We start from the raw sequence: 23,007 nt of genomic DNA, 5'->3' as shown, positions 1-23,007 counted from the left end.
CACTGGGGCAGGCAACAACAGGTTACCACTCATCCCCATACCTGGTTGGAGGAGGCCATCCTTGGTATGCATCTGAAACTAAATGTGGATAGCAGCCTGGTGTAACAAAGCCTCCACTGGGGAAGGGTCACCTTTCCATGGCCATTCATTCAAGGTTTGGAGCACCGGGTCCAGCCTGGAACTCCAGCCCCACAAAGACAGAATGTGACATGCAAGTGTAACCCATTCTTCAAGAGCCTGTTACATCACTTAACCCTACCTGCAGCTTGCGGGTTGTATAACACATAGAATCCCTACTTTTTGACCATGTAGTGTGCTCATTGTTTTACCTATTTTCCAGTGAAATGTGTTCCCCTATCACTCTCAACAGCCAGAGGGTGACCACACAGGGCACATAAATGTTTCAGGGCCTGGATGGCGTGCTGTTGGTTGGCCACCCCTGCATTTGGCAGGGGCCCAGTGTAGTCTACTTGCCACCTGGTCAAGGCCACTCACCCTATTGTTACTTATTGTGTAACAATGGGCACCTGCCTCCGTGTAGGGTATGCCTGAGCACATGCCAGGCATGTGCAAGCTTCTCAAATGTCTTGTGTGGGCAGAGACCGACCCCAGGGCTTAGTGACCTGTTGCATCAGTTTACCCCCCTCATGTCCCAGTTTCTGGCGTAGCCACAAGGCCACATCATGTCTAGGTACTGACTCTAACCACCGAAACTTGGCCAAGGCATCTGCCTCATCATTGCCGGGGTGGCCAAAGGCATATGGCATGACACATGATAAATAGTTGCCTCTTTCTGATGTCCAGTTTCCCGGAAGTCTTGCCACATGGCTTGGCCCCAAATGTGTTGGTGACTAACTAGCCACTTCTGTGTTTTCCAGGTAGTTAATCACAAGGCTAAGCCTCAGTAGACCACCCAGCTATTGGTACAGATTACCATAGGTGTCACCTCCTGGGTGATTACCATCCATACGTCTCTAAGTTCAATCCATTGGCTACTTTGTCCACACCTGATTTCAAACCATATGGTGTCAGTACTAGGTTGGGCTACAACAGTGATACAGGCAACAGTAGCACCTCAGCTAGACACATCTATGTACCATGCCCCATCAGGAATGAGGGGCATGCCTTTCCTTAAATGGTGAAGGCTCAGGGTCTAGGGGTGCCTCAAGCCCAGTGAACTTATCTTGCATTAGGACTACTGGTCCCAAGATCTCTTGCAGCTCTGCTACTAAGGGACTTGTACTCAGCATACTCCACTACTCCAAGTAGGCGCCCCACTTTGCCAAAGTAGATGTCTGTGCCATTCCAGTCCAGGGGTCTGTTACCCATGAACTCACTCATCCTGCTATCTAATAAGTCATCCACATGATGATGGCAGCCCATCCTGTCACACTCTCACAAGCCTGAAGGGTGCCAAACACAGCTGTTACTCTATCAGGGAATAGTGGAGGTCAGCTCTCTTCCATAGTTTCAAAAGCCTGCTGGCATTCTCAAGTGCTCTGTGAGCTACCGCAGGCCTCAGCCAAAACCATCTGTGCTCACATGCACGCCCAGCTCAAATGGGCACCTCTGGTAAACTACCCAAAGAGCTTGTGCCTTCTGAATAGCCTGACTGCCTGCCAGGAAGGTGGTCTCAGCTGCATCATCCCAATCACAGGTAGCTCCCTTCTTTGTTGACATATGAAACAATTTTATCATTTGAACTAAATGGGACACAAATGCCTGCCAATATCCCAGGAGGCACACAAAAGTTTGCAGCTGCTTCACCATGGTGGGCTGGGGATACGCCTGAATCTTATCAGTGATAGCCTCTGGGATGGCTTCTGTTTTACTCAACCAGATAACTCCTAAGAATCTGGCAGATAATCCAGGCCCCTGGACCTTGAATTTGTTGATGGCCCAACCACATGCTGCCAAATGTTGCCGTAAGAGGGGTGCTACCACTTTTAAATCCGCAAGAGAAACAGAAGTTAACATAATATCATCAATATGATGGAATAGGCAGACCCCTTCTGGACATAGCCAAGTGGCTAAATCCATGACAACTAGACCATGACATTTTGTGGGGCTATGCACATAGCCCTGCAGCAACACTGTAAAAGTCCATCGTTACCCATCCCACGTGAAGGCGAACTGTTCCTGACTCTCTGGGGCGATGTCTGTGGAGAAAAATGCGTTGGCCAAGTCCACTACATAGTGGTACTCTCCCAGTTCCCTTGTCAAATGGTCCATTGAATCCATGATCGAGAGTGGAGCTGCATGCAAAGGGGGTGTTACTTTATTCAGTTCCTGATAGTCCACCGCCATCCACCAGTTTTCATCAGACTTTCTAACTGGCCACACTGGACAACTGTAGGGGCTGTGGGTGCCACACACTATTTGTACATCCTTCAGCTTTTTAAATTATCTCAGTTATCTCCATACGCCTACCCAGCAAATGATATTGACTTGGGTTTTGGTAGAACCTAAGGCTGGTGATGCATATGCCCACACAGCACCAGCTTCACCACATGCACTCAGAGTCTGAATTCCCTGGCCATGGTTTGTAACATCAGGTCATGCAAGATATCCACCCGCGGAATGTATTCCAGTATGAGAGAGACATACACAGCATATAAATGGAGAGCCAAATGGACGATGCCAAGGAGCAGAGATACAGGTTTCACTTTCACTGACTGGCCTCCATAATCATCAATGTAAGTAGGTTTGCCAGGAAACTTATCCGGGTTCTTATAAAGAAGGCTGCAATCTGCCCCAGTATCAACCAGTGCCTGTACTCACCGTACGCTGGTGGGAGAACCAGTGGATCGCTAATTCCATACATGGCCTTCAGTCAGCTGGTGTTCCCCCAAGCCGGGCCCCTCGGCCAGCTCCCTAATCAAACAAAAAAGGCGTTATATTTCTGCCTGTCTGCAGCAAGTAGTCTTTGAGCTACATCCCCCGGTGGGACTGGATCACACAGCAATATCCTTCTCCCCCTTAGGCATTTTCTGGGACTGCTGCTCCAGAGACAAACGTCTCCTCAAAGTTAGGAGTACTTTATTGGGCTGTGTATCAATTTGCTTATGGTCAACCCTGGCCAAAATCAAATCTATCCACACATGTGAGTGTGCCACTCACTGGGGGTCTTTTCTTCCATTGTGGGACCCCTGCAGGTGGGATATCCTCCCCTTCTTTACAGCGTGGACCCCTCTGTTTCACTGAGAGCTTCCCCAAGAGCCATCATAGCAGTGGTCACTTTATGTATGCAGCACTGTACGTATGGGATGAGGACAGTAGCTAGGGAGCCAAAGGTACTTGGGGGTGCAGAACCCAACACAATATTCCTCATGTGGGAGGTGAAACGTTCATCATCTGGTCCCTGGGTATTCAGGTCAAACATAGCCTGCCACATACTCATCTCTCGGATGACTTGCACCAAATCGGCATACAACTGCCATTTACTCACGGTTTTGCATATTTCACTGGTGTCGTTCCACAGTCTGTATGGCTTCCCATAGTCACTCAGTCAGGGTGTGGCTACCTTGCCCTTGCCCAACCACCTGCTCATCTGCAACTGCTGATGGAGGGAGGGGTGAGTGGTGATAGAGGCCAGCTTTTCCATCTCAGAGGCAGAACAGGAGATACTATCTGCTTCTTCTTCCCACAAATGAAGCACTCAGGCAGGCAGAGGTTCCCCTGGATGCTGACAGCAATGCTTGCCTAATTCCCGCAACTCAGTTGGGGTATAGGCAATATATGAGGTATGTTGCCTTACCTTGGAGAGTCCCCGAGTTTGCCTTTGGGGCCCCAATGGCTGTTCATGATCTGCCTTCTGATGGACCACTGGACAAGCGCACAACCGGGGGTTCTTCCTCCTTGGTGTCAGATGAGTGGGGGTGTCCAACTGAGATGAGGGACCCAGGCCTGCATTCACAGCAGCCTCTAATTCCTTTTCCAAGCTCTGTAGCCAGGCCTGCAGGGGCCCTGCCTGCACCTGGAGGTCTCTATTCATGGCAGCTTTTATCTATTTTTCTGAGCTGTGTAGCAGGGCCTCCAGGTGCCCTGCCTGTGTCTGGAGGCGTCCATTCACGGCAGTATCTATCTCTTTTTCTAAGCTGTGTAGCTAGGCCTCTAGGTGCCCTGCCTGCACCTGGAGGGCCCTGACCTGCACTGCATCTCTCAGGGACTGGGTATGTACTTCTTGTAGCACAGTCAAAAGTGTCTATTCAACTCTTCTGGCAAAAGATCACTCCCTCTCCATGCTGTGCTTCCAGCTGCTTCAGCGCCCTCTCCATGCTTGCGGGGAACCATCTACCTCCACTCAGGTTTCCACTGAGGCCCATCCGAGCAGCACAGCTGCCACCGGGTACCACAACCCATGTTGCAGCCACCTGGCTGACCCAGAGCTAACAGGGTATGAAGGCTCACTCACCTCAGGACCCTGTTCGTGATGCCAATTGTCAGGTTCTAACTGAGGTCCGAGGGGAGTTGGTCGGCAAGTGGCAGGTAACTTGGAAAACACTTGAGGAATCGTAGACAGTTTTCACATGGCTTTACTCTCTCTCTGGGCATGAGTGAGCCTATGTACAGCTTTTATTATACCTTTTACAGACAATAGTGGCTCAGGGCCAATCACAAGCTCATGTGGGTGACCACCTAATGCTCCTCACATGGCATGGTTACATAATGTGCAGGGTTATGTGCCTGCACTCGAAACCCACTGAGTCGTGCTGCTCCAGGAGGCCGCCACGGCCTACTCCTTACTAAAGCACAGTCATTTTCCTTACAGAAGGTGACATAAGCAATACTATATTACAAATATTTAGCCTATTAGTAGATGGGCCATAATGGAGAAATATTGCTGGGCAGAATTAGCTGGTTGGTATGTTCACAATCATCCACATAAGATATGCAATATTTCAGAGCCAACTACAGAATAGGAAGAAAATGATAAGTCCACCATATGTTAAATTCTTTGATAAGAAACTTAAGTTTGGGTTCATCTATATATACCCTAAGTAGCATAGTGATTGGGATATTTGACGTACTCTTAAAATATTAAATATTTTAAAATGTTGTATACATGTGAGTACATATCAAATAGCTTAGATGAGTAATTTTGAGTTGGGGACATGGAAGTATTAAAGATCCCTTTTGAGAATCTGAGCTGGAGTGGAAGGACGTCATTTACCATGGAAAGATCCTACTGCAATTTGTCAGATTTTTCTATTGGACTGATATAAGTAAATATTTCCAACCCATGCTTACATACGTAATATTTGAATAAGTAAAGAAATATTCTTTTCCTATGCAGCTATAATTCTGGCTCTAAAGGAACAATAAAAATGACAAACAACTATAATGTGGCTGAATTAAATTGGTGAAACCATGGGGAACCATGCTCTTCAGTGGGTCTTCTGGTAGAAGCTAATGAGACCTTAAACAAACAGCTGTAGCTAATGCTGCAGCCTGAGGAAATGTCCCCCATTACATCCATGTGTTCATTTCACATCTGGGTTTTGAATTGCATTCTAGGTTTTCGTATCATTTTCTCATGTTTGGATCTTCCTCCCCATGAGTCCTTTATAGTTGATTCTTCAATCAAGTTGTACTTTTGAATTACTTTAAATTCTACCTCTGTCCAATGTCTTATTAATTCTCTATGGATTAGTGCTCTTAATATCAGTCCTGCTTATCCTGCTCCCATCTTCAGCACCCAGGAGCCCCCTTTCTTATGTGACTAGTACCTCTGAGTGAAATGAGTCCAGATTTTCCACCTGGAAGTGCATTGCTCTTTATTAGAACAGGTGGTTCTTATGATATTATACATCTTTCCCCTGTGCTTTATTGATATTTAAAGTTTAAGAAGTATCTATTTTATACATATTCTGAGATTATTACCTTTTGGTATATGCTTTTAAGTAAAAGCAATCAATTTTTTTTAAAAACCATCTTTATCAAGGATTAAACTGTACTAAAAAAACTTTTTGTCCTGAAATTAGGCTAGAAATTCTACTAAATATTTTAAATTGCCTATTCTAAATGTATTTCTAATGTTTTATGTTATTCAAAACTCAGACTGAGAATAAATGTTTAAGTCAATTTATGGAATTAAGTAATTATCCTGACATAATTCATTGTAACATTCAGAATATTTTTCTTGCATTATCTCTTAGAGTTCTTATGAAAGAATAATGCAATTATTTATATTTATACAGAAACTTGTGATTATACTCTATCACTAAGTAATTACTCAACAGTTATCACTTCAATGCTTAGAACATCAAAGAAACTTTGAAATGAAGATAATACTTATGAGATCAAGTTCACAAAGTAGTTGTGACATTTATAAGAGGGATAATTAAACACACTTTATGAATTGGGGATGGGATCTAGGTTGGGCCAAATCTGCATCCTTTGCAGAGTTGAAAATTGATCATTTATGTCTAATGAGAAAATGATGAGGTTCTTTCACTTAGTAAGAACAAATCCTAAAGGAAGTTGCTGTTAGACAGAACAAATTTGTCCATATACACTTTGCCATTGGAACAGTGGCTTCTAGCTTTCATCACAGGAAAATATTTTTACTCAGTTTTCAATTACTGGTCAGCTTCAGTTTCTTGTTGTGATAGGTTGTAAAAGGGAAGTATTTACATTGTAAAAATTACTTTCTTAAAGCCACGAGACACTGAAGTATAACAGAGCATTCCCAAAATAGGAAAGAGGCATTTCTCCTGAACTCATCAATCAATAGGCTTTAGTCATGACATCTCCTTAGCTGTAGGGCCAAACATGTGTAAGTGGTATGCAGCAAACATAGTAATACTCACCAAATGAGTACCTGTACCCAGAGGAAGATAGTGGGGCCCGCCAGCAATGGTCTTTCTGGCAGAAACAGTAGTAAAACAGAAATGGCAGTGCTTTTACACAAAGATGGTGGTGATACCCAGAGGTACTCATGACCCCTAACAGATTAGGCAGAGGTGTGCTTTCGAAGTAGAAATGTGTGGGGTCAGAATACATAGCTGTCCTCTACATCTGGTGCTGAGGAATAGAAGGGATGGACAACCGTCACTTGATAAGCAGGAAACAAGTTATATTTATGAATCTATCTGACATTCTACACCTGGCAATATGTTTAATTCACATAGCAATTTCTGTATCAGTAGGCGAGAGTAAACACCAGGGTGATATATTCACTTCTCTCAAAGTGACCTTGTCAGCTGAAGAAAAGAATTGTGTATTATTATATATTTCTGGAAAAAAATTGGCACTTGATACCACCTAAATTGATTACTTTTTAGCATTTCCTCAGTAGCACTTACGTATTTAGTCAGCACTATATTATTTTTACCTCTGCTAACCTGCACTTTGAAATTGGTTCCACCAATTCACTTTATAAATATCTACTGAGTTCAAGGAATGTGGCCCAGTATGGTAGTGGAGACACGAAAATGAATAAGATAGCTCTTTCTCTCAGAGAGTTTGCAATTAGGCAAAAATACAAAATAAAAATAATGATCATATCATTAGCAATATATGTAGTAGTCTCTGATGTGATACAGAAGAAATGTACTTTTATAATTAGAATATTATACAAAATAAGTTCCACTAATTTATAAATATTAAATAATCTACTATATATTGAATACTACGTACTTAGTATATGGCAGTGAAGCATACAGACAAAATCCCTTGCTGTTATGCAGCTTATAGTCTAGTGAGAAGACAAAGAAAACAAATAAATAAATGAATAAGAAAGGAACAATTGAATGAATGAATGAATGGTAAAGAGAAAATGTGCTATGAAATAGACTTAAGCTATAATTATACATGGGATTTCTGGGCTTGGAGAGGTTAGTTTCAATTGCAATTCAATAACACGATTAGTTAAACATCTTTGAGTAACTGAGTAAGAACCTGAAAGTGATGAGTCATACATGTACTTGGAGGAGACAAATAGTGATAGAATAGTGTTTAAATGAAAAACCTTGAGGCAGGAACATCCCTTTCCAATGGAAAGAACAGGATACAATTCAGTTTAGCTGAAGCAGAAAATCTAAAGGAGACTAACAAGGGATGACTCAAGAAAGGTGTCAGGAGCCTGGAACATGTAGAACTTTGTAAGTCATTGTGAAGACTTTAGTATTTTTCGCTGAGAGAGACAGGAAGCCACTGGAGAGTTTGAGTAGATGAGTGACCAGATTTGATTTACAGCTTAAGAGAATTATTCTGGCTGCTGTGTCCAAAATAGACACCAGGAAAGCAAGTGCAGAAGAAAAGATACTAGGTAGGCAGTTGCTCCAGATAAGACATGATCATGGCTTGATGCACAGTGGGATAAAGACACACTCTCAGAAGTTTGAAATACTTTGCAGATATAGCTTACAGTACTAACTGATGTATTGGTTATGAGATTTGAGAAAAAGAAAGTAAACGCAATCTCCAAGATACCTGCCTTGAGTAGAAAGAGATTGGTGTTTCCACTTATACATGTAGGAAAGACTGTTGAAAGAGACAATTTAGAGAGAAAATTGGTACATTTTTTCTATGTGTGAATCTTGAAATGTCAATTACATATTTGTGTGGAATTTAATACAAAAACGTTTATAGAGAAGTGGAAAGGTCTGTAATGGAGAGGTCAAAGGTATCAGAAACTCTAATACTGGATGATTATACAGAAAGAGAGGTATAAATAGAAGAAGAAATTAGGAAGAGAAACAGTAACAAAGAGAGAAATAAGAGAAGAAAATAAGGCATGACAGCATTTGGAGACAGAGAAAGTGAGCTAAAATAGTGAAATATACTAAACGAAGAAATTAATGAGGTGGAAAAACTAGAATTTTCTTTCTTTTTTTTTCTGTTTTTAGACAGAGTCTCACTCTGTTGCCCATGCTGGAGTGCAGTGATGCGATCTCGGCTCACTGCAAGCTCCGCTTCCCGGGTTCATGCCATTCTCCCGCCTCACCCTCCTGTGTAGCTGGGACTACAGGCACCCGCCACCACGCCGGGCTATTTTTTTTTTTTTTTTTTTTTTTTTAGTAGAGACGGGATTTCACCGTGTTTGCCAGGATGGTCTCCATCTCCTGACCTCGTGATCTGCCCACCTTGGCCTCCCAAAGTGCTCGGATTACAGGCATGAGCCACCACCCCCGCCCTTGAATTTTCTTTTTTAAGTGAAGCCAAATGAAGAAAATATTTTGATGCGAAGATAGGGAATCCACAAATTTCCATCAATAAATTGAATAACTGGAAAAATCCATAGATTATGAGTACAGAGTCATGAATTATTACATGTATTAGATAAACTGTAATGTGTTGCATACAGAGTGTGCAAAGTGGTAGGAATTTGAATGCTACAATATAGCTAGACTAATACCATATTTTATTTTTTATTATTCATAAATTATCTACAATATTATCTTTCTTCTTTAATGGAAATATAATATTTTAACATTTTACAGGTCACAATACATTCATTTAAATATATTTAAATTATAAATTTTTAATGAACAACTGTAATAAATACCACAAAATGTTTTAATAAACATTCAACGTCTAACTTTTCTTTTTCTGTAGAGTTCTACTATATACAAATTAATGAGTGATGGTGAGATCTATTCCCTGTGGAGAAATAGCTATGTACCAAATTTGAGTCATATTCTGTTATTGAACACACAAATGTGTATAGGTAAATGAAGAAAATCTACATTTTCTTGGTTTTATTAACCCATCTTTGCTGTACATATTTAACTTAAACTTGCAAGAAACAGAAATAACATCTTTTCCTTAAGGTTATAATGATAGTCTACATCTGCTAGAAAGTATCATGCAGACAAGAAATTGTCAGAAATATATTTATGTAATGACATCAATGTGAATGTAGTTATAATATTTATTGCTGCAAATAAAATACAATAAAGTATACAAAGAACACATAAATCTTAAATAATCTGGTATTTACAAGTTATTTTATAAGATTAAAAACTTGAATCGTAAAAAAATTTTGTAAATTAAAAACCAAATAAAATGTAAAAATGTGTTTGTCCAAAGGATTATATGTATATTTCTATTAATTGTGTAAATTATCTGTATAGATTTCCTTATAAACTTTTGAGAAAAAAATATAACCTTACATGTCATAGAATATACTAAAATAAACTCACAAGATGATGTATTATGTGGTACTCAAATAATCCTAACAAGTAAAATTAGTTATATTTCTTAAGTTTCTGAAATTATGCCTGAGAAATTTTATAAATAAAAATGTGAAAATCCATCCTTATGAAAAAACTCCAATGACATAAATAACATTCCATGATTAAATTAAATAGACTGAAAACTGATGTAGAAAATTTTTTCCATCATGATGTTGCTGTTTGGTGGATAAAATTCTTTATTGTAATTCATAAGTAAAACAACTTTAGGAAATAGATATATTTCCTGTCTCATCGACAAACACATGCTTTTCATATTCACATTTCAAACTAACAGAAGAGTGTATTTGACAAAGAGAGCTAGCAGGAAAATGAACTCGCCCTTAGTCATACCAACTGTTGCCAATCTTAAGTAATTCTCGGAGAGGTTTAGTCTCACACAGGCAACAGCTGCAGGACTCTGATGAGCCTCCAGGGTGGTCTTGTGTGCCCAACATTTTTTGTTTTCTACTTAAAAATCAACTGACCAGGATGTGCCTGAGTACACACTGTTCTAACCAAATGCCTAATGCTATTTTATGTTGCCTTGAATTTTATTACCGAGCATCCTTTGAAATACGACGCATGCCATTTTTCTTTAATATCTAATTCTAAAAGCAAAGGAAGATAGCTTACTTCCTTGTACGTTTCATGAGTAAAGCAAAGAATCATGTCAGAAGCATAAAGCAATGCACTCCTCAGTAACAAGGTATCACTTCACAAATTATCATGAAAAGAAATGCCAAATTGGCTTAAGATAAAACAAAACCAGCAAGAGAAAATTAAATTAAAAACTCATGGTCAATTCATTTTCTATTAGAAAAGACACAATGTCATTATACAATTCTATTTTCATACTTAATCTTTGTGGAAAACATAATTAGAATAAACAATGATGAGAGAGAAGGTATAATAGGTATTTTTAAAATATTCTATCCCTCCTGCCACCCTTCACCCTCAAGTAGACCACTGTGTCTATTGTTCCCTTCTTTGTGCCCATGTGTTCTCCTTTTATAGACCCCACTAATAAATGACAATGTACAATATTTGGTTTTCTGTTCTTGTGTTAGTTTGCTTAGGATGATGGTCTTTAGTTGTGTTCATGTTGCTGCGAAGCATTTTTTTTTTTTTTCTTTTTGAGACAGAGTCTCACTCAGTCGCCCAGGCTGGAGTGCAGTGGCGTGATCTCGGCTCACTGCAAGCTCCGCCTCCCGGCTTCACGCCATTCTCCTGCCTCAGCCTCCGGAGTAGCTGGGACTACAGGCGGCCGCCACCACGCCCAGCTTTTTTATTTTTATTTTTTTATTTTTTAGTTTTAGTAGAGACGGGGTTTCACCGTGTTAGGCAGGATGGTCTCGATCTCCTGACCTTGTGATCCTCCCGTCTCAGCCTCCCATAGTGCTGGGATTGCAGGCGTGAGCCACCGCGCCCAGCTCAAAGGATATTATCTTATTCTTTTCTTGTGGGGGATGTATAGTATTCCATAGTGTATATGTACCACTTTTTTTTTTTATGTCCAGTCTAATGTTTGATGAGTGTTTAGGTTGATTCCCTGTCTTGGCTATTGTGAATAGTGCTACAATACACATATATGTACATTAGACTTTATGGTAGAATGAATTATATTCCTTTGGGTGTATACCCGGTAATAGGATTGCTGCATCAAATCATAATTCTATTGTAAGTTCTTAGAGAAATCGCCATACTGTTTGCCACAATGGCTGAACCTAATCTGCATTCTCACCAGCTGTGTGTTAGCATTCCCTTTTATCCACAACCTCGTCAGTATCTGTTATTTTTTGACTTTTTAATAGTAGCCATTCTGACTGGTGTGAGAAGGTATCTCATTGTGGTTTTAATTTGTATTTATCTAATAATTAGTGAAGTTGAGCATTTTCTCGTATGCTTGTTGGCTGCATATGTCTTCTTTGAAAAAGTGTCTCTTCATGTCCTTTACCTGCATTTTAATAGGATTGTTTCCTTTTCTTGTAAATTAGTTTAAGCTCCGGCTGGGGGCGGTGGCTCACACCTGTAATCCCAGCACTTTGGGAGGCTGAGGTGGGCGGACCATGAGATCAGGAGATCGAGACCGTCCTGGCTAACACGGTGAAACCCCGTCTCTACTAAAAATACAAAAAACGAGCCCGATGTGGTGGCAGGTGCCTGTCATCCCAGCTACTCAGGAGGTTGAGGTAGGAGAATGGAATGCACCCAGGAGGAGCAGCTGGCAGTGAGCCAAGATCACGCCACTGCACTCCAGCCTTCCAGCCTGGGTGACAGAGCAAGACTCCATCTTAAAAATAAATAAATAAATAAATAAATTGTTTAACCTCCTTGCAGATTCTAGATAATAAATCTTTATCAGACTCACAGTTGGCAAATATTTTCTCCTATTCTGTAGGTTGTCTGTTACTCTATTGATAGTTTCTTTTGCTATGCAAAAGCACTTTAGGTTAATTACTTCTCATTTATAGTTTTTGATTTCATTGCAATTTTTTTTGGCACCTTCATCATTAAATCTTTGCCATGTCCTATGTCCAGAATTGTATATTCTGGATTTTCTTCCATAGTTTTTATACTTTTGGGCTTTAAAATTAAATTTTTAATCTATCTTGAGGTGATTTTTGTATATGGTATAAGGAAGTGGTCCAGTTTCATTCTTCTCAATGTGGCTAGTCAGTTATCCCACCACCATTTCTGGAATAAGGAGTGCTTTCCCCATCGCTTGTTTTTGTCACCTTTCAAATTTCAGATGGTTGTAGTTCTGCAGCATTATATCTGGGCTCTCCATTCTGTTCCATTGGTCAATGTGTCTGTTTTTCTACCATTACCATGCTGTTTTGGTTACTGTCACTTTGTAATATAGTTTGAAGTTGGGAAACACTATGCCTCTAGCTTTGTTATTTTGCTTAGGATGTCTTGGCTATTTGGCCTATGTTTTTGGTTTCATGAATTTTAAAACATTTTTTTTTTCTAATTACATGAAGAACATCATTGTTAGTTTGATAGGAATCACATTGAATCTGTAAATTGCTTTGGTCAGCATAGCCGTTTTAAAGATATTGATTTTTCCTTATCCACGAGCATGAGATGATTTTCCACTTGTTTTTGTCTTCTCTGATTTTTTTGTGCAGTGTTTATTAATTCTCATGGTAGAGATCATTAACCTCCCTGGTTAGCTGTATTCTTAGGCATTTAATTCTTTCTGTGGTAACTGCAAATGAGATTGCATTTCAGATTTGGCTCTTAGCTTGGATGTTGTTGATAAATAGTGTATGTTGATTTTACAATCGACATAATTTGAAACCATTGTTTAACAAGATGAAACTTTGCTGAAGTTTTTTATAAGATCAAGTAGCTTTTTGGGCCAAGATTATAGGATTTTCTAGTATAGCATTGTCATCCGCAAGCAGAGATAGTTTGACTTCCTCTCTTCCTATTTGGATACCTTTATTTATTTCTCTAGCCTGAGTGCTCTGGACAGGAATTTCAGTACTATGTTGAATAGGAGTGGTGAGAGAGAGCATCCTTGTCTTGTTCTGGTTTCCCAAGGGAATGCTTCCAGCTTTTGCCCATTCAGTATGATGATGACTGTAGGTTTGTCATAGATGGCTTTTATTAGTGTGAAGTATGCTCCTTAAATGCCCAGCTTACTGAGTGGTTTTAACATGAAGGATTTTACATTTTGTGAAGAGTTCTTTCTGCATCTATTGAGATAATCAGGTGGTTTTTGTTCTGTTTATGTGATTAATCACATTTATTGATTTGTGTATGTTGATCCAACCTTGCATCCTGGGGTTGAAGCCTAATTGACTGTAGTGGACTGGCTTTTGATGTACTGCTAGATTTGGTTTCCAAGTGTTTTGTTAAGGATTTTAGTGTCTATGTTCATCAAAAATATTGACCTAAAGATTTTTGTTGTTATTGTTATGTCTCTGCTAGCTTTTGGTATCAGGATGATATTGACTTCATCCTGATGACTGAGTTAGGAAGGAGTCCTTTTCTCCCCAATTTTTTGGAATAGTTAAAATAGAATGGGTACCAGCTCTTCTTTATGCATCTGGTAAAATTTGGCTGTAAATCCATCTAGTCCTGTGCTATTTTTGCTTAGTAGGCTTTTTATGAAGAATTTAATTTCAGAGCTCATTATTGGTCTGTTTTGGAATTTAATTTCTTCCTGGTTCAGTCTTGGGAGGCCGTATGTGTCCAGGAATTTATCCATTTCCCCTGGGCTTCAAGTTTGTGTACCTAGATGCATTTGTAGTAGTATCTGGGTTTTTTTCTCCCACTGTGGGGTTGGTGGTAATGTCTCCTTTGTCATTTCTGATTGTTTGTTAATCTCTTATATAATTTTTCACATCTCAATTTTTCTTTAGCTCAGTTCTAATATTAATTATTTCTTGACTTCTGCTAGTCTTGGGTTGGTTTGCTCTTGTTTCTTTAGCTCCTCTGGGTATGATGTTAGGTTGCTAATTTGAGTCTTAAAAAATTAGTTTATAATAGAAAAAAAATGTATTGTTTGCAGTGGTGAGGGATTCATATATACTTAACCAACAGCATGGGAGGGTCTATGCTATGTGCTAACCGAGGGCAGATATCAACTGCAACCAACTGATGTGCTTCTTCAGGTAACCAAGTAAATATCAGCAAGTATTATAATGCTATAAATATATATTAATATATTCCAGCCACATTTGATGTTTTAAAATTGTTTTAATGTTGAAAAGAATGTAGATAGACATTTCAGATGATCAGTTTATCACTATTGAGACACAGATATTGAGTATAGATAGGACCAATTGATATAACTTAAACATACTTAATGTTTAATTTTGTGTTTCTATTCATTTTATTTGTAAAATATAGCTAGTAGTGCAAACACCACAGGAATCTTATAAGAAATGAGGTAGTTTCATATGTGATCCTTGTGCTGACATTATACTTAATAATGACAAACTAGGTGTTTTCCTCCTAACATGGAGGACATATCAAGAATGGCTTTTTCAAATTATGAGGAAGTCGTAGTCAATACAGTAACACAAGAAAATGAAATAAAATATATACAATTTTAGAAGGAAGAAATAATTGTCTTTGAAATGACATGATTGTCTCTAAAGAAAATCTAAAAGAATCAACAACTTAACTTTTTAAAGATAGAAACATTGCGGGATATAAGTTCAACATGTATAAAAACCATTTTCTATTACCAGAAATAAATTATTATAATTTAGTTATTGAAATTATCAAAGGCTATGTCTTGTTTTTAAATATTTTGGAACACATCCAACCACTAAAGAAATATATTATTTAAATAATTGGTAAACGTTAACTGTGAAACTCTAGAAATTGAGTTTTTTGAAGGGAAATGAATGGCATTCTTCAATTTTTTTTTCTTATAGTAAGTGACTTGTATTCTGTATATACTGATCTTACTGAATATATCTTTTTTCTTTTTACAGGGTTGAGGATAAAATTTCCTGTAACGTAAAACTAACCATTTTAGAATGTACAAGTCAGTGGCATTTAGTAAGTTTGCTGTGTTCTGCAACCAATACCTCTGTTTAGTGACAAGACATTTTCATCAACCACAAAAATAACTCATACCCATTAAGCAATGAATTCTCATTCCTCCCGCAGCCAAGCTTCTGGTATCTACTAATCTGTTTTCTGTCGCTATAGATTTACCCATTCAATACATATAATAACATGAAATAATGCAATATGTAACTTTTTGTGTCACTCTTCTTTCTCTTAGCCTAATGCTTCTGAGATTCATCCAAGTTGTACCACGTTTTGGGACATTGTTCTTTTTTATGGCTAAACAATACTGTGTTGTATATATATACACCAAAATCTGATTATTCATTCATCTATTAATGGACATTTGAGTGGATTGCCATTTTGAGCTATTGTGAATAGTATTATTATGAACATTTGTGTACACATATTTGTCTAAATGTCTCTTCTCAATTATTTTGAGTATGTGTCATGAGATAATTCCATGTTAAGCTGGTTGAAGAATCACTATTTTCCATAGTAGATGCAGCATTTTATATTCCCACTATCAAGGCATGAGAGTTCCAATTTGTCCACATTCTTATCAACATTTGGTATTTTTCTTTAAAAGAAAAATCACCATCCTAGTGATTGTGAAGTAGTATCTCAATATGATTTTGATATGTGTTTTCCTAATGACTAATTGTGCTGAGCAGCATTTTGTGTGTTGGTTGGCCATTTTAATACCTTCTTTGAAGAAATGTCTATTTAAGTATTTTGCCCATTTCTAAATTGGGCTTTTTTTTTGTGGTTATTGTTGAATTATAAGTGTTTCTTATATATTCTGGATATTAGATACTTATTAGCATATGACTTACCAAAATTTTCTCCCACCCTGTTGGTTGTCTTTTCACTTTTTTATATTTTCCTTTAATACACATTTTCATTTTTAATAAAGTCAAATTTAGCTTTTTAAAAATTATTTTGTTGTTCATGCTTTTCGTTTCTGATCTAAAAATCCATTGCCTGAACAAGATCAATAAAATGTAACTTACCCCTGTGTTTTACTCTGAAAGCTTTACTGTTTAGATATAATCCACTTTAAGTTACTTTTTGTGTATGGTGTAAAGTAGGGGTCCAACTTTACTCTTTTGCATTTGAATATCATTTTCTGAGCAGTATTTGTTGAAGAGATTATTTTTTGTCTATTATTTTTTGCTTATTGATTAATCTTGGCACCCTTGCCAAAAATTAATTTGTCAAAAATATGTGGGTTTATTTCTGGGCTCTATATGCTAGTACAACACTGTTGTGGTAGATTTGTAGTGTATTTTAAAATTGGGAAGTGAGTCCTCAAACTTTACTGCTCTTTCTCAAGATTTTTTTGACTACATGAGGTACCTGGTATTCTGTATGAGTTTCAGGATCAGTTTTTCCATTTCTGAAAAGAAAAACAAAAAAAGAAAAAATGTCTGTTGGGATTTTGATAGGGATTTCCTTGAATGTATAGATTAGTTTGAGTATTAACATATTCACCATAGTAAGCCTTCCAATCCATGAATGCAAGGCATCTTTTTATTTACTTAGGTTTTCCTTAATTTATTTAAGGAATGTTTCATAGCTTTCAGTGTACAGGTCTTACACTTCCTTAGGTATTTTATTTTTTAGATTTTATTGTAAATAAAATTGATCTTAACTTCTGTTTTGATTAATTGCTGCTATACAAAAGCATAATGAATTTTTTGTGTTAACTTTGTGCCTTGCAAGTTTGCTGAATTAATTTTTCTGGCACTAGCAGTTGTGTGTACTTGTGTGTATGTATGGGAGTTCTTTAGGATTTTACATATATATGTATGGATATACACACCTATGTGTATATATATGTATGTATGTATACATCCATGTGTGTATATATGTACGTATATATACATCCATGTGTGTATATATGTACATATATACATCCGTGTGTATATGTACATATCTGTACATCCATGTGTATATGTACGTATATATACATCCATGTATATATGTATGCATAATCATTTTCCATTAAAATAAATATAGTTTCACTTCTTTCTTTACAATTTGGATGACTTTTATTTTGTTTTCTTGCCTAATTGTTCTGGCTAGCATTTCTGGTATAAAGTTGAGTAGCAATGGTGAAAGTGGCTATCATTCTCTTGTTCCTGATTTTAAGAGATAATAATCCTTTAGTCTTTCACCATCTAGTGTGACGTTAGCTGTGGGTTTTTTATATTGCTCTTTGGTAGGTTGAAGAAATTTATTGTACTCCTTTTTGCTAAGTATTTGTAATATAAAAACATGTTGAATTGTGTCAAATAGCTTTCTACATTGAGATGGTCATTTTTTTATTCCTTCATGTCAATAATATATTAGGTTATTAGTTTTTATGTGTATTTGTTTTTATATGTATTTTTTTATATAACATATTAGTTTTTATATGTTGAAATACCCTTATGCTTCTGGGATAAATATCTCATAGTCATGGTGTATAATTTATTTGAGTCTACTAGTTCCATTTTTATTCATACATTAAAATTATACATATATATAGGGAATGTACGATATTTTGATACACGCATACAATGTGTGATAATTGAATCAGGACACTTAGAATATCCATCTATTCAAGAATTTATCGTTGTTGGGGATTGAAGACATTCTAAATTTTCTTTTCTAACTATTTTGAAACACACCATAAATTATCGATGACTATAATCACCCTACTGTGCTATCACACATTAGAACTTGTTTTTTCTATCTAACTATAATTTTGTACTCATTCAACTTCTCTTCATTCTCACTTTCTTCCGTACCCTTTCCAGCCTCCGGCAACCACCATTCTACTTTCTTCCTCCATAGTTCAACTTTTTAAGCTCCTGTATATCAGTGAGAACCTACAATATTTGTCCTTCTGTGCCAGCCTTATTTTGTTTAACACAATTTCCTCCAGGCTCATCTATGTTTCTCCAAATGACAGGATTTTATTCTTTTTCTGGTTGAATATTGAATATTTCATGTGGAGTGCAGTGGTGCAATCTTGGCTCACAGAAGCCTCTGCGTCCAGGGTTCAAGTGATTCTCCTGCCCTACCCTCCTGGGTAGCTCAGAATATAGGTGTGCACCATCACCCCAGCAAATTTTTGTATTTTTAGTAGAGAAGGGGTTTTGCCATGTTGCCCAGGCTGATCTTGGGTTCAAACAATCCTAAGACCTTAGCCTCCCTAAATGCTGGGATTAAGGCTTGAGCCACCGCACCTGGCGATCTCTATTTCATTTAGCTCTGTTCTGATCTTTACTTCGTTCCTTCTACTTACTTTGCGTTTTGTTTGTTCTTGCTTTTCTAATTCCTTGACATGCATAATTAGGTTGTCCACTGGAAATATTTCTACTTTTTTGATGTAAGGATTTATTGCTATAAACTTTCCTCTTAGTACTGCTTTTGCTGTATTTCATGGGTTTGGGTATTTTGCATTTCCATTTTTATTTGTTTCAAGAAATCTTTTGATTTTTCTGCTTAATTTTCTCCTTAATTTTTTTCTTGACCCTGTGGTAATTAGGGAACATTTTATTTAATTTTCATGCATGTGTACAGCTTTGAAACCTCCTTATTTTATTGATTTCTAGTTTTATTCTGTTGTGGTCTGAGGAGATATGTGATATAATTTTGATTTTTAAATATTCATTGATAGTTGCTTTGTAGCCTAACAAGTGGTCTATTTTGGAGAATTTTTATGTGCTGATACAAATGTCTGTTCTGGAGCTTCTGGATGAAGTGTTCTCCAAACGTCTCTTAGGTCCATTTGATCTATAGTGCAGTTTAAATTAGATTCCCCTGTGTGAATTTGCTGTCACAATGATCTGTCTAATGTTGAGAGTATGGTGTTGAAGTCCATTACTCTTAGTGTTTTGGAGTCTATCACTCACTCCCTTCATCTCTAATAATATTTGCTTTATGTATCCGGGTGCTCTAGTTTTGAATACATATATATTTATATTATTATATTCTTTTTAATTGACTGCTTTATCATTACATAACTTTCTTTGCTTTTTTCTATATTTTTTTACTTAAAGTTTATTTTGTGTAATGTAAATATATTTACTTTTTTACATCACTGGTTTTCATTTGTGTGGATTGTCATTGTCCATTTATATTTTTAGTCTATGTGTGTCTTCTTAGGTGACATTAGTTTCTCATAGGGAGTGTACAATATGGTCTTCTTCTTCTTCTTCTTCTTCTTTTTTTTTTAACTCAGCTAGTCTATAGCATTTATTTGGGGGAATTTAAACTGTTTACCTACAAGGTTGTTATTGATTGGTGAGGATACACTTCCTTTATTTTATTAATTGTTATCTGATTGTTTTGTGTATTTTTTGTTTGTTTCTTTCTTTCTCATTGCTTGTTTTTCTATTTGGTGCCTTTTTGTATCGATAACATTGGTTTTATTTCCCTTTCTCATGTAAATACCTGCTTTTCCAGTAAGTTTTACTGTATGCCTCTCTCTATTTTAAAACTGAATGTTACTTTGGAGGTTGGCATGATTATGTTCTCCTATAATTGATTTGATTTTTTTTTAATACTTGCTTTAAGGATTCTATTCTTTTATTTATTTATTTTTTTGTTTTGAGACAGAGTCTTGTTCTGTCGCCAGAGTAGAGTGCAGTGGCACAATCTCGGCTCACTGCAACCTCTGCCTCCCAGGTTCAAGCAATTCTCCCGCCTCAGCCTCCTGAGTAGCTGGGACTACCAGCGCATGCCATCATGCACAGCTAATTTTTGTATTTTCGGTAGAGACAGGGTTTCACCATGTTGGCCAGGATGGTCTTGATCTCTTGACCTCATGATCCACCCGCCTCGGCCTCCCAAGGTGCTGGGATTACAGGCTTGAGCCACCACACCCGGCTGCCTCAAGGACTCTTTCTGTATCTCTGAATTTCATTAACTTGACAAGCATATGTTTCTTCTACATACTACTTATGTATTTTTAAAATTGTGGTAAATGCACATAATAAAAAATTTCCCAACTTAACCATTTTTTAGTGTGTGGTACAAAAGTGTCACTGCATGCACATTGTGGTGTATCAGATTTCTAAAACTTTTCTTATTGCACTCCATTGAACAACTCCCATCCCCCACTTCCCCCCAGACTCTGACAATTTTCATTTTACATCCTATTTCTAAAAAATTAACTAGTTTAGAATCCACATGTAAGTAGAATCATGCAATATTTTTCTCTTTGTAACTGACTTATTTCACTTACCATAATGTCTTCAAGGTTTATCCACTTTGCAGAATATGAAAGGATTTCTTTTTTAAGGCTGAATAATATTTCATTACATGTATATGTACCACATTTTCCTTATCCATTCCTCAGTCTATGGACATTTAGGTGACATCAACCTCTTGGCTGTTGTGAGTAAGGCTTCAATGAACATTGACAGACATATGTCTTCAAAATCCTGTTTTTAAGTTTTTGGATATATACTCAGAGATGGGATTGCTAGATCATATAGTATTTCTATTTTTAATTTTTTGAGGAACTTCTATACTATTTTCCCTAGTGGCTATGCCATTTTACATTCCCACCAGTAGTTTATAAGAATTTCAATTTCTCCACATACTAGGCAATACTTCTTATTTTGTTTTCTTGTTATTATTGTTTCAGACTTACCATCCTAAGAGTACGAAATGATATCTCATTGTGGTTTTCATTTGCATTTCCATGATAATCAGTGATATTGATGATCTTTTCATATACCAATTGGTGATTTGTATATTTTCTTTGGAGAAAAGTCTAGTCTATCCAAGTCCTTTGCCTATTTATAATTTAGATTACTAGTGTTTTGTTTTTGAGTTGTAAAACTTTTTAACACAAGTGTCAGCTCTAATTCAAAAATACAAAATTTGAAATACTCCAACTGAAACTTATTGAGCACCAACATAATGCTCAAAGGAAATGCTCACTAAAACTTTTTGTATTTCAGAATTTTGGATAAGGGATGCTAAAACTGTATATTCTATACATTAACTCCTCTTCAGATATGTGGTTTGCAAATATTTTTCCCTTTCTGTAGAATGCATTTTCATTCTGTTATTGTTTCCTGTGTTGTGCAGAACTTTTAAAGTTTGATGTACTTTCATTTATCTATTAATGCTTTACTTTCCTGTGATTTTGGGGTCATATCCAAAAAGTGTTGTCACATTCAATGTCATGAAGTTTTCCCCATTTATTTAGGCCTAGAAATTGTATAGTTTCAGGTCTTACATTTGGATTCTTAATTGATTTTTAGTTAATTTTTACAAGTGGCATAAAAATAGGATCAAATTTTACTGTTTCGTGGGTGAATATCTAGTGTTCCCAGCACAATGTGTTGAGAAGACCATTCTTTTTTCATCGTGTGGTTTGACACCCTTGAAAAATTATTTGACCATGTATGCAAGAATTTACTTCTGGACTCTATTTTCTATTCCATTGGTCTATTTGTCTTTATGACAATACTATACTATTTTGGTTACTACAGTTTTACAATGTATTTTGATATCATGAAGTGTGAAACCTCTGGCTTTTCCTTTTTCAAAATTGCTTTTGTTATTGAGACTACTTTGAGGTTCCATAGAATTTTAGTTTTCTTTTCCTATTTCTGCAAACAGAAAAATGCCATTTGAATTTTGATGGGCATTACATTGAATCTGTCGATCAATCTGGATAGTATAGATACTTTAACAAGACCATTTTCAAATCCATGGAAAATCCAGGGACATGTACTGTCTTCCAATTTACTTGTGTCTTCTTTAATTTTCCTCAACAATATTTTGAAATTTTTGGTGCATAAGTCTTTTGTCTCCTTGGTTAAATTTATTCCTTAGTATTTTGTTCTATTGATGCTATTATAAATGACATTGCTTTCTTAATTTCTTTTTGGATAGTTTACAGTTAGTGTATAGAAATGCGGCTATTTGTATTGATTTTTGTATCATCCAACATTTCTGAATTCATTTATTAGTTCTAACTGGTTTGTGTGTGTGAGTGTGTGTGTGTATATTCTTTAGAATTTTCTGTGAATAACATCATGTCTTTTGAAGATACCATTTTATGTTTTTTTTTTTCTGTTGGTTGCATTTTATTTATTTATTTTTAATCTAATTGCTCTGGCTAGGACTTTCATTACTATATTAAATAGAAGTGCTGATTTCTGTGTTGATCTTCTGTCTGGTTGTTCTTGATTTATGCATTTTTAATGGTGCTTGATGTCATCTTTGAGTCAACCACTTCAATTTTATTTTTACCCAGGAATCTTTTACTTAATAATGT

The 23,007-nt window shown here is 36.9% G+C and overlaps 2 long non-coding RNA genes across 2 annotated transcripts in view; one reads left to right on the top strand and one right to left on the bottom strand.

The window, feature by feature from the left end:
* The window catches only part of LOC123568352 (uncharacterized), a 553,309-nt gene that overhangs the window by 345,048 nt on the left and 185,254 nt on the right, over positions 1-23,007 (bottom strand). The gene's annotated exons all lie outside the window — the stretch shown is intronic.
* The window catches only part of LOC135966955 (uncharacterized), a 50,960-nt gene that overhangs the window by 13,956 nt on the left and 13,997 nt on the right, over positions 1-23,007 (top strand). The window contains exon 5 of the long non-coding RNA XR_010580665.1: positions 4,257-4,488. This is a non-coding gene — a long non-coding RNA (uncharacterized lncRNA). The remainder of the gene's footprint in view (positions 1-4,256; positions 4,489-23,007) is intronic.

The sequence above is a fragment of the Macaca fascicularis genome, chromosome 13 (assembly GCF_037993035.2).
Source record: "Macaca fascicularis isolate 582-1 chromosome 13, T2T-MFA8v1.1".
Classification (NCBI taxonomy): Eukaryota; Metazoa; Chordata; class Mammalia; order Primates; family Cercopithecidae; genus Macaca; species Macaca fascicularis.
Note: the sequence above shows the minus strand (reverse complement) of the source record. Positions and strands in the feature narration are given on the sequence as shown.